General features: G+C 34.6%; 1 pseudogene; it reads right to left on the bottom strand.

The window, feature by feature from the left end:
• Nucleotides 1-9324: 9324 nt before the first annotated feature.
• On the bottom strand, nucleotides 9325-9999 carry LOC117022112 (latexin-like; annotated as a pseudogene).
• Nucleotides 10000-11371: the final 1372 nt, after the last annotated feature.

Below are 11371 nucleotides of genomic sequence, written 5' to 3' on the forward strand. Positions count from 1 at the left end.
AAATCTTTTTCGTTTGACTGTCACTTCTTTTCCTTCTGTAACTGTTACTGGTTTTCTTTCCATCTGTAGCGGCATGGGTGGACCTGGAGGGTTTTGTGCTGAGTTGAGTATGTCAGACAGAAAGACAGATGCAATGTGATTTCACTTATATATGGAATATAAAGAACAAAACAAACAATCAAAACAGAAACAAACTCATAGATACAGAGAACATTTTGATGATTGTCAGTTGTTAGGGGTTTGGGGCAGTAGGTAAAAAATGAAGGGATTAAAAAGTACAAATTGGTTGTTAAAAAGTAGTCATGGGGATAATGTAATAACTGTATGGTGTCAGATGGGTACTAGATTTATTGGGGTGATATATGGGAGGGACTTGGGAATAGGGTGAAAAAGGTGAAGGTATTAAGAAGTACAGATTGGTAGTTACATGGTAGTCATGGCAATGTAAAGTAAAGCATAGAGATTATAGTCAATGATATGGTAATAACTATGTACAGTGCCAGGTGGTACTAGACTAGTCAGGGAAATACTTATTAACTCATATAAATATCTAACCACTGTGCTGTATACCTGATATTATTTAAAAATAATAATGGTCGACTGTAATTGAAAAAAAAAACACCTAAAAAGTGGTGGGGGGAAGGTGAAGGAGAATAAGAGGTCCAAGTTTCCAGGTATAAAACAAATAAGTCATGGGGATCTAATGGACAGCATAGGGAATATAGTCAATAATATTATGATAACATAGTATGGTGTCAGATGGTTGCTAGACTTATGGTGATCACTTCTTATGGTATATAAATGTTGAATAACTATGGTGTACATCTGCAACTAATATAATATTGTATGTTAGCTATATTTTAATAAAATATTTAAAAAATAAAAAAATAAATAACTAGAACAATTAAGAAAATAAATTACTCTTAAACAGCATCTTTAAAGTTCAGTTTATATATATATATATATATATATACATATATATATATATATATATATATAATAATATTGAATGTGTTTCAAGTTGTGTTGGAAAATACAAAGTGCATAAATAGACTGGCTTAGAGATAATAAATTTAAAAATTAAACTTTTTTAAAAGCTCTGCATATAGTATTGAAGAAAAGACGTAAAATCTTTGCTCAAATAAAGTTTATAATTACATGGTAGGAAACATAAAAATACATGGAGAAATAAAAAAAATATTATTTTGAATAAGATTTACGAGAAAATAATATTCCAGAGTGAGGATAAAATACATGCGTAGGGAAGGAAGATGCTTTTTTTTTTTTTTTAATGGGCTATTAAATGAAGATATATCTCAACAGTGTGATGTTTGAACCGAGACCTGAAGGAAGGGACAGTGGTAGGTAGTCTTGGCATTAGCTCAGAGAAGAGCGTTCCAAGCAAAGGGAAGTGCAAACACCCTGATGACAGAGCCTGGTTGGCATCAGCAAGGAGCAGTAAGATAGCAGGTATGGCTGTGGTTCAGCAAGGAAGCAAACGAGTGGTAGGGGATCAGATCAGAGGCAGCAAGACAACATGCATCCGGCACCTCAGAGGCGAATGTAAGAGATGGAAAACCAATGGAGAGTATGGAATAGGGATAACCTAATCTGATTTTAATTTTAAAGTAATACTTTGGCTAACAGATGGAGAAGAACCGAAGAGGGCAAGGACAAAAAAAAGGACACCAGTTTGGGTATTAACTAAAAGCAATGATACAAATGGTAGTTTGAACAAGAATGGTGTGGTGTATTTGTTGAGAAGTGGTTGGTATCAATTATACTTTGAAGATAAAAGCCAAGATTATTTGTGGATAATTTAAGTGTAGGATATGAAACAAGGAGACAGTCTAGCACAATGACTTTAGAAATTGTAATTTCGAGTAATCTGAAGAAATAACGCCATTATTTTGGCAGTTATTGATGCCATATAAGATTAATGGAGAAAAATATGGGCTAAGGGGATCAGCGGTATGACTTTGGATAATTATAATTGGATGTATATTTTAGTTATATGTATTTTAAAATGTTAATTCATTTTCCTTCCAGAGACTGGGATAAAAGGAGAAAGAGGGAACAAAGGATTGTGGGAGGGGAAGAAGTATGAGAGAATTATTGCCAAAAATCATAGTGTACAAAATAATTAAAATTAGAAAAATGACTCAGATCAGTCAAAACTGTTTTCCTGACTCAGTATTTCTGTATAATCATGAGAAATTAGTTGATTTATTTGATTCGTAAAGAGGCTTCTTTTTGTAGGACTAAATATATTTTGACAATATTTGGAGAAGCGATAGCTTTAGGATCCATTTGACTGTTTTAATTTAATAATATATTTCACAGATAAAAGGAAATTTGGAAAAATCCGTTTGATGTTTGTAATGGTGGCCTGGCTTTATCTCAGATTTCATTCTGTAAGCTCCTCTTTGTATAGGTTAAAACTCATTTTCAGGAGAGAAGTGGTGGCATGGAGAAAATAATATATAAATATTTCCCATAACTTCTATGGATGTCTTCGTTGTTGAAAACAGAGCTCTGATATTTGAGGTTATAAGTTTCTGGATTTATCCACCAGGACACCAATTTCCAATGAAGTACATTTTTTACTAACATCCTTGGGAAAAACTCACACACATTCACATAAAGGATTCCAGCTGCTTTGCTGAGTTTTCACACATCAGCTAAGTCAAGCCCCCTACTAGTCACAGGTGACAAATAATGCTCGAACATCTGCTTACTAACAATATAATGTAGCTCATTTGCTATCACCAGTTTCCTGGTATTGTGCCCACAGGAGATGTTCAATAAATACTGAATGAAATGTTTCTACCTGTTGAGAAGAATAAATGAACCTGTGGGGCGGGGAGAGTGATGGTGCCATGACAGACCTTTCTTTTTCTTTTAGAATAAATAGTTGCAGTCCATGTGAATCTTGTGAAATACACTGGACATCATTGTGTTTTGATAGCATGGACTGAGTTTAGGATGAAGTCTAGTGCAGTTTACCCAGGAAATCTAAAATAGGTCAATGCCCTTGAGAATGTTTCTTGGGTTTGGGAGGATGATAATTTCAATTTCTGCTCAGTTTGTTTCCAGAGCAAGCAGTGATCCAAATGATTTAACTTCTACCACTGGAGAGTTACAATTCAGAGTTCCAGCTAGCTGTGAGTGAGTCAACAAATTGCAAGCTGTTTGGCATATTGCCTATAAGAACAGTTTGTTTTAAATGTTCTTAGATACTGCACTGAAAACTCAATACAAAGCATGTTACTTTTTGAAGATATAACAAAATAAATTTTATATTGAAATGTATAGTCTTAAAATATTATCAAACCTTATTGTATGTTATCTAATACGTTTATTTTAAAAGCCACCAAAATAAAACATTTTGTTTATTTGTATTTTAATTTAAAAGTATAGATGTTTACGATAGTAACATACCCTGTGCTTTCTTTTCCAGCCTTTTTCCAAGTGTGGTTTTTGTATATAATAACTTCTCTCAGGCAGTTATTTTATAACTTCCCTTTCTCTAACATGCCACATGCATACACACTTACTTTCTTTCCTCTCCCTCTCTCTGATTATTATTGGGCTTCTTATTTTACCGAGAAAATAGAAGATAACAGAAGTAAACTTTCATCATTATGTTATCTACCAATTTGCCCACATCTGAACTCATAATCTTTGTTTTCCATCCTCTCAAATTCTTACTGCTCCTTAATACAACGGCCAACATCCAGCTTATCAATAACTTTAATTCTGCAATGATCCACTCGTTCACGCATCTTCAGAGTTCTCATTAAAAATAAAAATGTCATATCTTCTCTTAAAAAAAAAAAACAAAAAACCTTTCAAGATCCCTCCATCTACCTACTCAATGATGATACCATTAAACTTCCCTACATTTCTGCCTAGATGGAGAACATAACTATCAGATTTTGCATTCATCACTCCTCTGAAATTGCTCTTATTGGGATCACCAGTGACCTATACGTATTAGGATATTCAAGAGGCAGTCAGGCTTGGTCCTTATTTAGCTCAGCTTTTCATCAGAATTTGATATAATTGACTTCTTTTGTCTGTAAATATTTTACACACCATAACTCTGGAACACAGCAATTTCTTGGTTTTCCCTTTTAGTTACTTTTCTATTGACCTGAACCTAGATATTGGTATGGACCATGGAGAAACCCCTGGTATAGGTGAAAACTTAAACTTTAGAAAAGACGAGACTGTTTTGTGATTCTGAATACATGAAAGAGGTCTCAGGAAATATGTTCTGTAATAAAATATAACTTAAGCAATCTGAGGTCTGGGCTGAAAAATTGCACTGATTTTTAAATTTAGAAGCTTAATTGAGAATAGGGCAAGCTACAAGGAAGGGTAAGCTGGAGACTCTCAGGCAAGACATGCTGTGGTCCACAGGTGAAATTTCTTCTTTTTCGGTAAAACCTCAGTTCTGCTGTTACATCTTTTCAGGTGATTAGATTAGCCTCTCTTAGATTATCTAGGACAATCTACTTTGTTTAAAGGCAACTGATCACAGATGCTAATCACATATACCAAATACCATCCAACAACACCTAGGTTTGTGTTTGACTGAATAACTAGCTACTATTGCTTAGTCAATTTGACACATAAAAATGACCATCATACCGTGTCTCCCCGAAAATTATACCTAGCTGGACAATCAACTCGAATGTGTCTTTTGGAGCAAAAATTAATATAAGACCTGGTAATATATTATATTATATTATATTATATTATATTATATTATATTATATTATATTAAAGACCTGGTCTTATATTATAGTAAAATAAGACTGGGTCTTATATTAATTTTTGCCCTAAAAGACTCATTAGAGCTGATGGTCTGGCTAGGTCTTATTTTCAGGGAAACATGGTAGTTCATCAATTTTACATCCATACACACCTTATTAAACCATACTTAATCTCTAAATAAAGACAGTAAAAAATGATAATTTCACTTAAGATGATACATCTATCCTGCATGCAATAAAAAACATGCTTTCTTTCTCCAGAGGAGCCCTCAGTGTCCTTGAGAAATTTTCACTCTTCTATTTGATATCCTGTGACTTATACACTGAAATGTAAGTTTAACTATTACTATGTTAGATGATAAGAAGCTAAGAGAGGAAAGGAAACAATGATTTATACACACACATACACTCATATATACAGAAATACGTTCATAAAAAGATAGGAAGAACTATACAATACTCATTTATGCAGCTGATTAGGTGGTCACAGCTAATATTTTAAACTGCCTTCTTTCACTGCCTATTCCATATTCCTCTCAGCAAGCACCTCGTCTTGCTATGGCTCTTGGCCTACTAAGGTGACCCAAGTCTTTATTCTGAAGTGCCACTAGAAGTCCTGTTAAATTTGATTATTGTAGATTTCCATTGACTTTGATCACAGGGAATGGTGGGACTTATGAAGGGATCTTGTGTATCCCAGAAATGGTCTTCCTTCCTTTTGTTTGTCTAGTAGCATCCCAATTTTCCCTTTATAATCAGGATCAGTCACTCCAAGTACAGTAACTCCCTTCTTTACCTGTCGATTAGAGGCACAAGGAGACCCAAGAGACTAGATGGCAGTCTTAACTTCCTGCTCAACAAAATCTTTGTTGTGTCTCCTACTGGAATCATTTCTCTCTACACCATCATAGAATAAGGTCATAGGAAGGAAGAAAAAACAACTAAAAGTAGCAGTGAGAGGTGCCATTCCCATTTATACTCCTGATTGCTGCACCTGTGAATCCTGCCTATTGGGAGAAAGAGCATCGCATAGTGCCCACTTATTTAGAGCATATACAGCCAGTGAGACATTGCCCCAGCCTTACAAGTTTTAAGTCTTCAAAAACCTGCTCTACCATTTACTTAAGTCAACACCTTCAGGATAGTGAGAAATATAGTGATACCTATGAATTCTATCAATATATGGGCCCTTTGTGGCACTATTTGCAATGAAATTAGTTACCTAATCAGGAGCAATGCTGTGTATGATACCAAAGTAGTAGATAAAACATTCTGAAAGTTCATGGATGGAATTTTGGAGTAAGGATTGTATGTAGGGAAAGTAAATTCATATCCAGAGTAAGTGTCCATTCCATTAAGAACAAAATGCTGCCCCTTCTGTGCTGGAAGTGGGCCATCATAATCAACTCGCTATTAGGTAGCTGGTTAATCACCCTGGGGAATAGTACCATATTAGGGACCTTGTTGGCACCTACTGCTGGCAGATTTCTACTCAGCAGTGGCGGTAAACAGGTCATCCTCGGTGAGTGGAAGTTCACGTTGCTTTGTCAATGCATAACTCCTGTTCCTGTTACAGTGACCACTTTCTCATGACCTCTTTGGACAACGATAGAGGTGGCAAGAAAAAGAGGCAGACTGATATCCACAGAATGGGTCATCCTACCCACTTGAGTATTAAAATCCTCCTTTGCTGAAGCCACACTTTGGTAAGCACTGACACGTGCTTTGCCCATTTAGAGAGCTCTATCCACATCCACATACCTCTTCCCCAGACCATCTTGTTACCAAATTTGCAGTCATATTTCTTCCAAATCCCTGACCAGCCAGTCAAGTCATCGACCACTGCTTATGAACTGATGAGGCAGATGCATACCTCCCATTGTTTCTCCTTCCATGCAAAATCAAAAGCCAGTTGCACTGCTCAGTTTTGTCCACTCAGAGGACTCTTATTCACCACTGTTCTTCAGGAATGCCTCAGAAAGTCTGTAGTGCTACAGTGCTAGAATGACTTCTTCAGGGAAACCTCGGTTTTGCCATAAAATCCTTTCAACTGATAAATGAGTTTTTTCCATGGTTTATATCCAGTTTAATATCCTTTACTTAAAGTCAGTTGATTGTAGGTGTTAATCACATATACAAAATACTTTCAGAGAAATATCTACCTTAACGTTTAGATAATAAGTGGATGCTATATCCCAATCAATTACAGGGAATTAATACTGGAAGCAATTCCTACAGAAATAGCTAAAATATAAGGTGAAATGTAGAAAGAAAAAGCAGCTAAATTTTTGGAATAAAAGGTGTGAATTGGTTTTAAAAAGTAGATCAATTATAGGTGAATTTGGAAATCCAGAAAGCATGACTCTTGGCACCCATGTTCCCTGTGACATCATGATGGTAATCTATTGAGAATAAAATACAATGTGTGAAAATGGAGGAAGAAACTTAAAGGGAGAGATGTGTGTTTTATGCATAAAATCTAATTTTGAAATTAAAATACTTAGTTGGTAAACTCTTCCCCAGTGCATTAGAAAAAACACCTGCACTGATCAGAATGTTGCTGGCCAAATAGCCTCCTCTTTTTAAATTTGCCATTCCCTTAATATTTCTGTCCAAAAAACTACACTTTAGTAATGGTATTATCTATATTTGCTTAATCTCAAGTAATGCTCTTTTAGTTTTCAAAGCAATGTGAGTAAAATAAAAATTCAGGTGGTTGGAAGAGATAATTCAAGTATTAAATGTTTCTTAGACCTTTTCTTTATTTTTCCTTAACAGACATGCTCAAACATCAGTAGCCTATAATTTCAGATTTAGAATGTTATTGTGTTTTTAGAGGAGACATTTACATTCTGAACTTAAAAATATTTAAATAGTTAAAGATTGATTTATAATCCATGTATATAATAATATTTATAATGCTTTTGAATGCATTTTTGATATGTCATGATCTACAAAACATAACTTTTACTCAAAAACATTTATTTATTATGATCATTGCGAATAGATGGGCATTGTCTAATAGAATCTAGTAATAAATCAGTAATGTATTCTAAAAGACAAGATTGATCTATGTTGTGTCCAAATTTTTGTCTTAATTAAAATGTTAATTTAACAATTTATTAATTTGTTAACTAGCAAGTACTTTTTAGTACTCAAGTAGATTTAAATTTTTTTTACCTTAATTAGTTGAGCCAGAATTCAGATCCATTTAGGGCTTGGCTTGGTAGCTATCCCAGTAATTAAAGTATTTTTCTAGTATTTTCTGATTATAACACTGTTACTTGACTACCTTAGTTTGACTACATCTGGATAAGAGTCTTCTAATAACTAGTATCAAATTATTAAAGAATGTGCTAAAAAAAATCATTCATCAGTTATTGTGAATATCAATCATAATGAACAAGATAATTAAAAATTTAAAGGAGAAAGGCCTGTCATATTTTAAAATGGAAAATTATTTATTATGGAATGAGTTAAGATATAAAACCACATACAAAATATGTATTTTGATCAATAACTAATTAGAACAAATACTATGAGTTTATGTGTAATAAATTATCTTCTTAGACTTAGAAATCCCTACATTGCAAAGATAATTTCAACAAATAGTTAAAGCTAAATTTCTTGAACCTTTATTTATAAGAAACTAGGGATTCGATAAAAGCAAATGAACAGTACAGATAAAATAAATTAATGATTTTAATGTTTGTAAAGAAGAGTTATAATTAATTGTTGAAATACTTTTCTAAAAGATATTTTAGAATTGATCTTTAGACTGGATTACATCTTTAGCTTTGGATTATATTTTCCTGCATCCTTTCTCATACCTCTGTCTCTCTGCCTTTCCTTCCAATTAATTACCCAAATATGGCCAGTTACATTTCCCAAACTTAGATATTATAATACCCCCTATATATAACTGTTAAAAGGAGAATATTTGAAAAGATAATGGTTTAATCAGCAAAGTCAAGAACAAATGACAAATTATCAAGTATCAAAATATTTTTAAAGCGATAAATCATCTTAGATATATTATGTATATATATATAATTAATTACTATATACAACATGAAAATATAACCATTTTATTATAAAAGACAATAAAATAGAGAATAAGTGTAACAAAAGTAACTAAATAATAATCATCTTAACTTATACTTGATTATATTTAAATTTACTATGAGTCACAGTGGTATTTATATTTACTACATTTTAAGATATCAATCATTATGAACATTCTAGGAACAGTTCTGGGTTCTTTTATTCATTTTTCTGGAATTGAAGCCTTTTATTACGGTATATCAATAGCACTATTACTGTTATTAAGACATTTTTACATCATGACGTTCTTTATTATGGAAGCTTATACAGTTCTATACTGTAATCAAGACATTTATACAAAGTGACACTTCAGGATTTGTTTGGCCCCTTCCGCTAGATATCAGTGAAGACTGACATACAGAGTATTAATAAGCATACTGACACTTCATCCAGTGTTAGAGTCTTTATTTGTCCCATTTGTTCTTCCTTTCGCAGACTATTACCTGTGTTTTACTTTGGTACCATATTGTGGATGCCAGAGGACTTGTATTTGCCAAGGAATAATCTCCCGAGACATAATGCTGTGAAGTAGAATGGTGTAGTCTAACTCAATGAAGCCATCATTTATTTGTGCTTGCTTGACAGTTTGAATTTTCACCATTTTATACCATGTGTTTTCAGTAGATACTGCCATATTATATAACTACAGGCAACACAAGCTAAGTGTCAACCTGGCTTCATTTCTGGAGATAAATTTCCAAACTTGTCTGGAACATTTTGTGCTTCTAGTGGTTCCTTTATGGACTTGAGTCTTTGATAAAACATGTTATCTTCTCCGTCTGGGTTCTTTCCAATTTCTCCTGGAAGTGTGAAGTTGACTCTGTGCAGGATCTTGTCCCATTGGAGGGTGAAGTCCTTCAGCCGTAACACTTCACTCTCACTTGTTTGTGGATAATTTCTTCCACACAAACTTAAGGCGATGCTTACGTTCTCTTCTGGTAATATCCTCCATGCTGGCTTGTTTGACTGCACCAGAAACCACCTTGTAGGGGGGTCACTGCTGGGAGTTGATGCAGTTCTCTACCACCGAGGTGGTTCTGGAAGCTGGGTAGTGGTTGGAAGGATTTCCATTCTTGGTGAACAGAGCCGGGATGAACACCAGCTCAGTGGACATGTACCAGTTGCACCGCAATCCAGCCTGCTGCCAGATCGCCAAGCAGTTCTGGGTTCTTTTAAATGCATTAACTCATTTCTACTTGCACCAACCTGTTCGATAAGCAGTATGTGTAACCCAAATATATACAAACACAAAAGGAGTTAAAAATGTCACCCCAATTTCATCTAAAAGTAAGTGATGTAGAAGTCTAGTCTGTTGGAATTCGAATAAATGTATTAGTTCAATCAAACCATTATATCTTATTATTACTACTAAAATAAATCAGCAGGATTAATGAAAACAAAATAAAAGAAACATATATATTATATATATATATATGTATATATATATTATATATATATAAAACACATACATATTATATATATATAAACACAGATGAAAATATATATAAAGACATAAGACATTCCATAGATCTAGATATTAGAGCACTGTGAACTTAACACTAAATAAGGGAATTGATTCCAAATAAAGGAAGACCAAATTAAAGTGCTATCATTAAAAAACAAAACAAAAAAAAAAAAAAAAGGAAAAAACAAAACAAAACAAAAACACAGATAAGGGCAATTTCCAGAAATGGTTAAAGTTAGGAAGATTGTCATGAGAATTCAGTTAAAACTACTAAGTATACATGAGCATCATTATGTAAATTTTTAAATCTAACAAAAAGTAAAATAAAGAGGGAGGCTGAACTTTCAGGAGCCCGGGGTGCTCTTTCAAGCTCATGTGATGGTTGGCAGAACCCAGCTCTTGCTCTGTTCTCTTCAGTCTGAACTGAGCCCTGTTCTCTTTGGACTGTCATCCGGAGACTGCTCTTAAAACCATTAATGGGTGGACAAGTAGCTCAGTTGGTTAGAGTGCATGCTCTGGGCAACAGAGCTGCAGGTTCGATTCCCAAATGGGCAAGCAAGCTAAGCCCTCCTCAACTAGAATGAAGTCAATGAGCTGACACTCAGCTCCTGGGTGGGCCAGATGGCTCAGTTGGTTGGAGCGTGGGCTCTCAACCACAATGTTGTCAGTTCGACTCCTCGACTCCCGCAAGGGATGGTGGGCTGTGCCCCCTGCAACTAACAATGGCAACTGGACCTGGAGCTGAGTGGAGCCCTCCACAACTAAGACTGAAAGGACAACACTTGACTTGGAGCAAGTCCCAGAAGTACACACTGTTCCCCAATAAAGTCCTGTTCCCCCTTCCCCAGGAAAACAAACAAACAAACCAAACCCTTGAGATGCTCCAGTGGCACCTTACCAGGTGCCCCCCCCTCCATTGACCTCTCACATTTCCGATCTCTGACTTCTCCAACCTTCTTTTCAAAACCACACCTGGTTAAGTCAGGTATACTCAGATAATCTTCCGTTTGATTAATTCAAA

Source organism: Rhinolophus ferrumequinum, chromosome 5, assembly GCF_004115265.2.
Source record: "Rhinolophus ferrumequinum isolate MPI-CBG mRhiFer1 chromosome 5, mRhiFer1_v1.p, whole genome shotgun sequence".
Lineage (NCBI taxonomy): Eukaryota > Metazoa > Chordata > Mammalia > Chiroptera > Rhinolophidae > Rhinolophus > Rhinolophus ferrumequinum.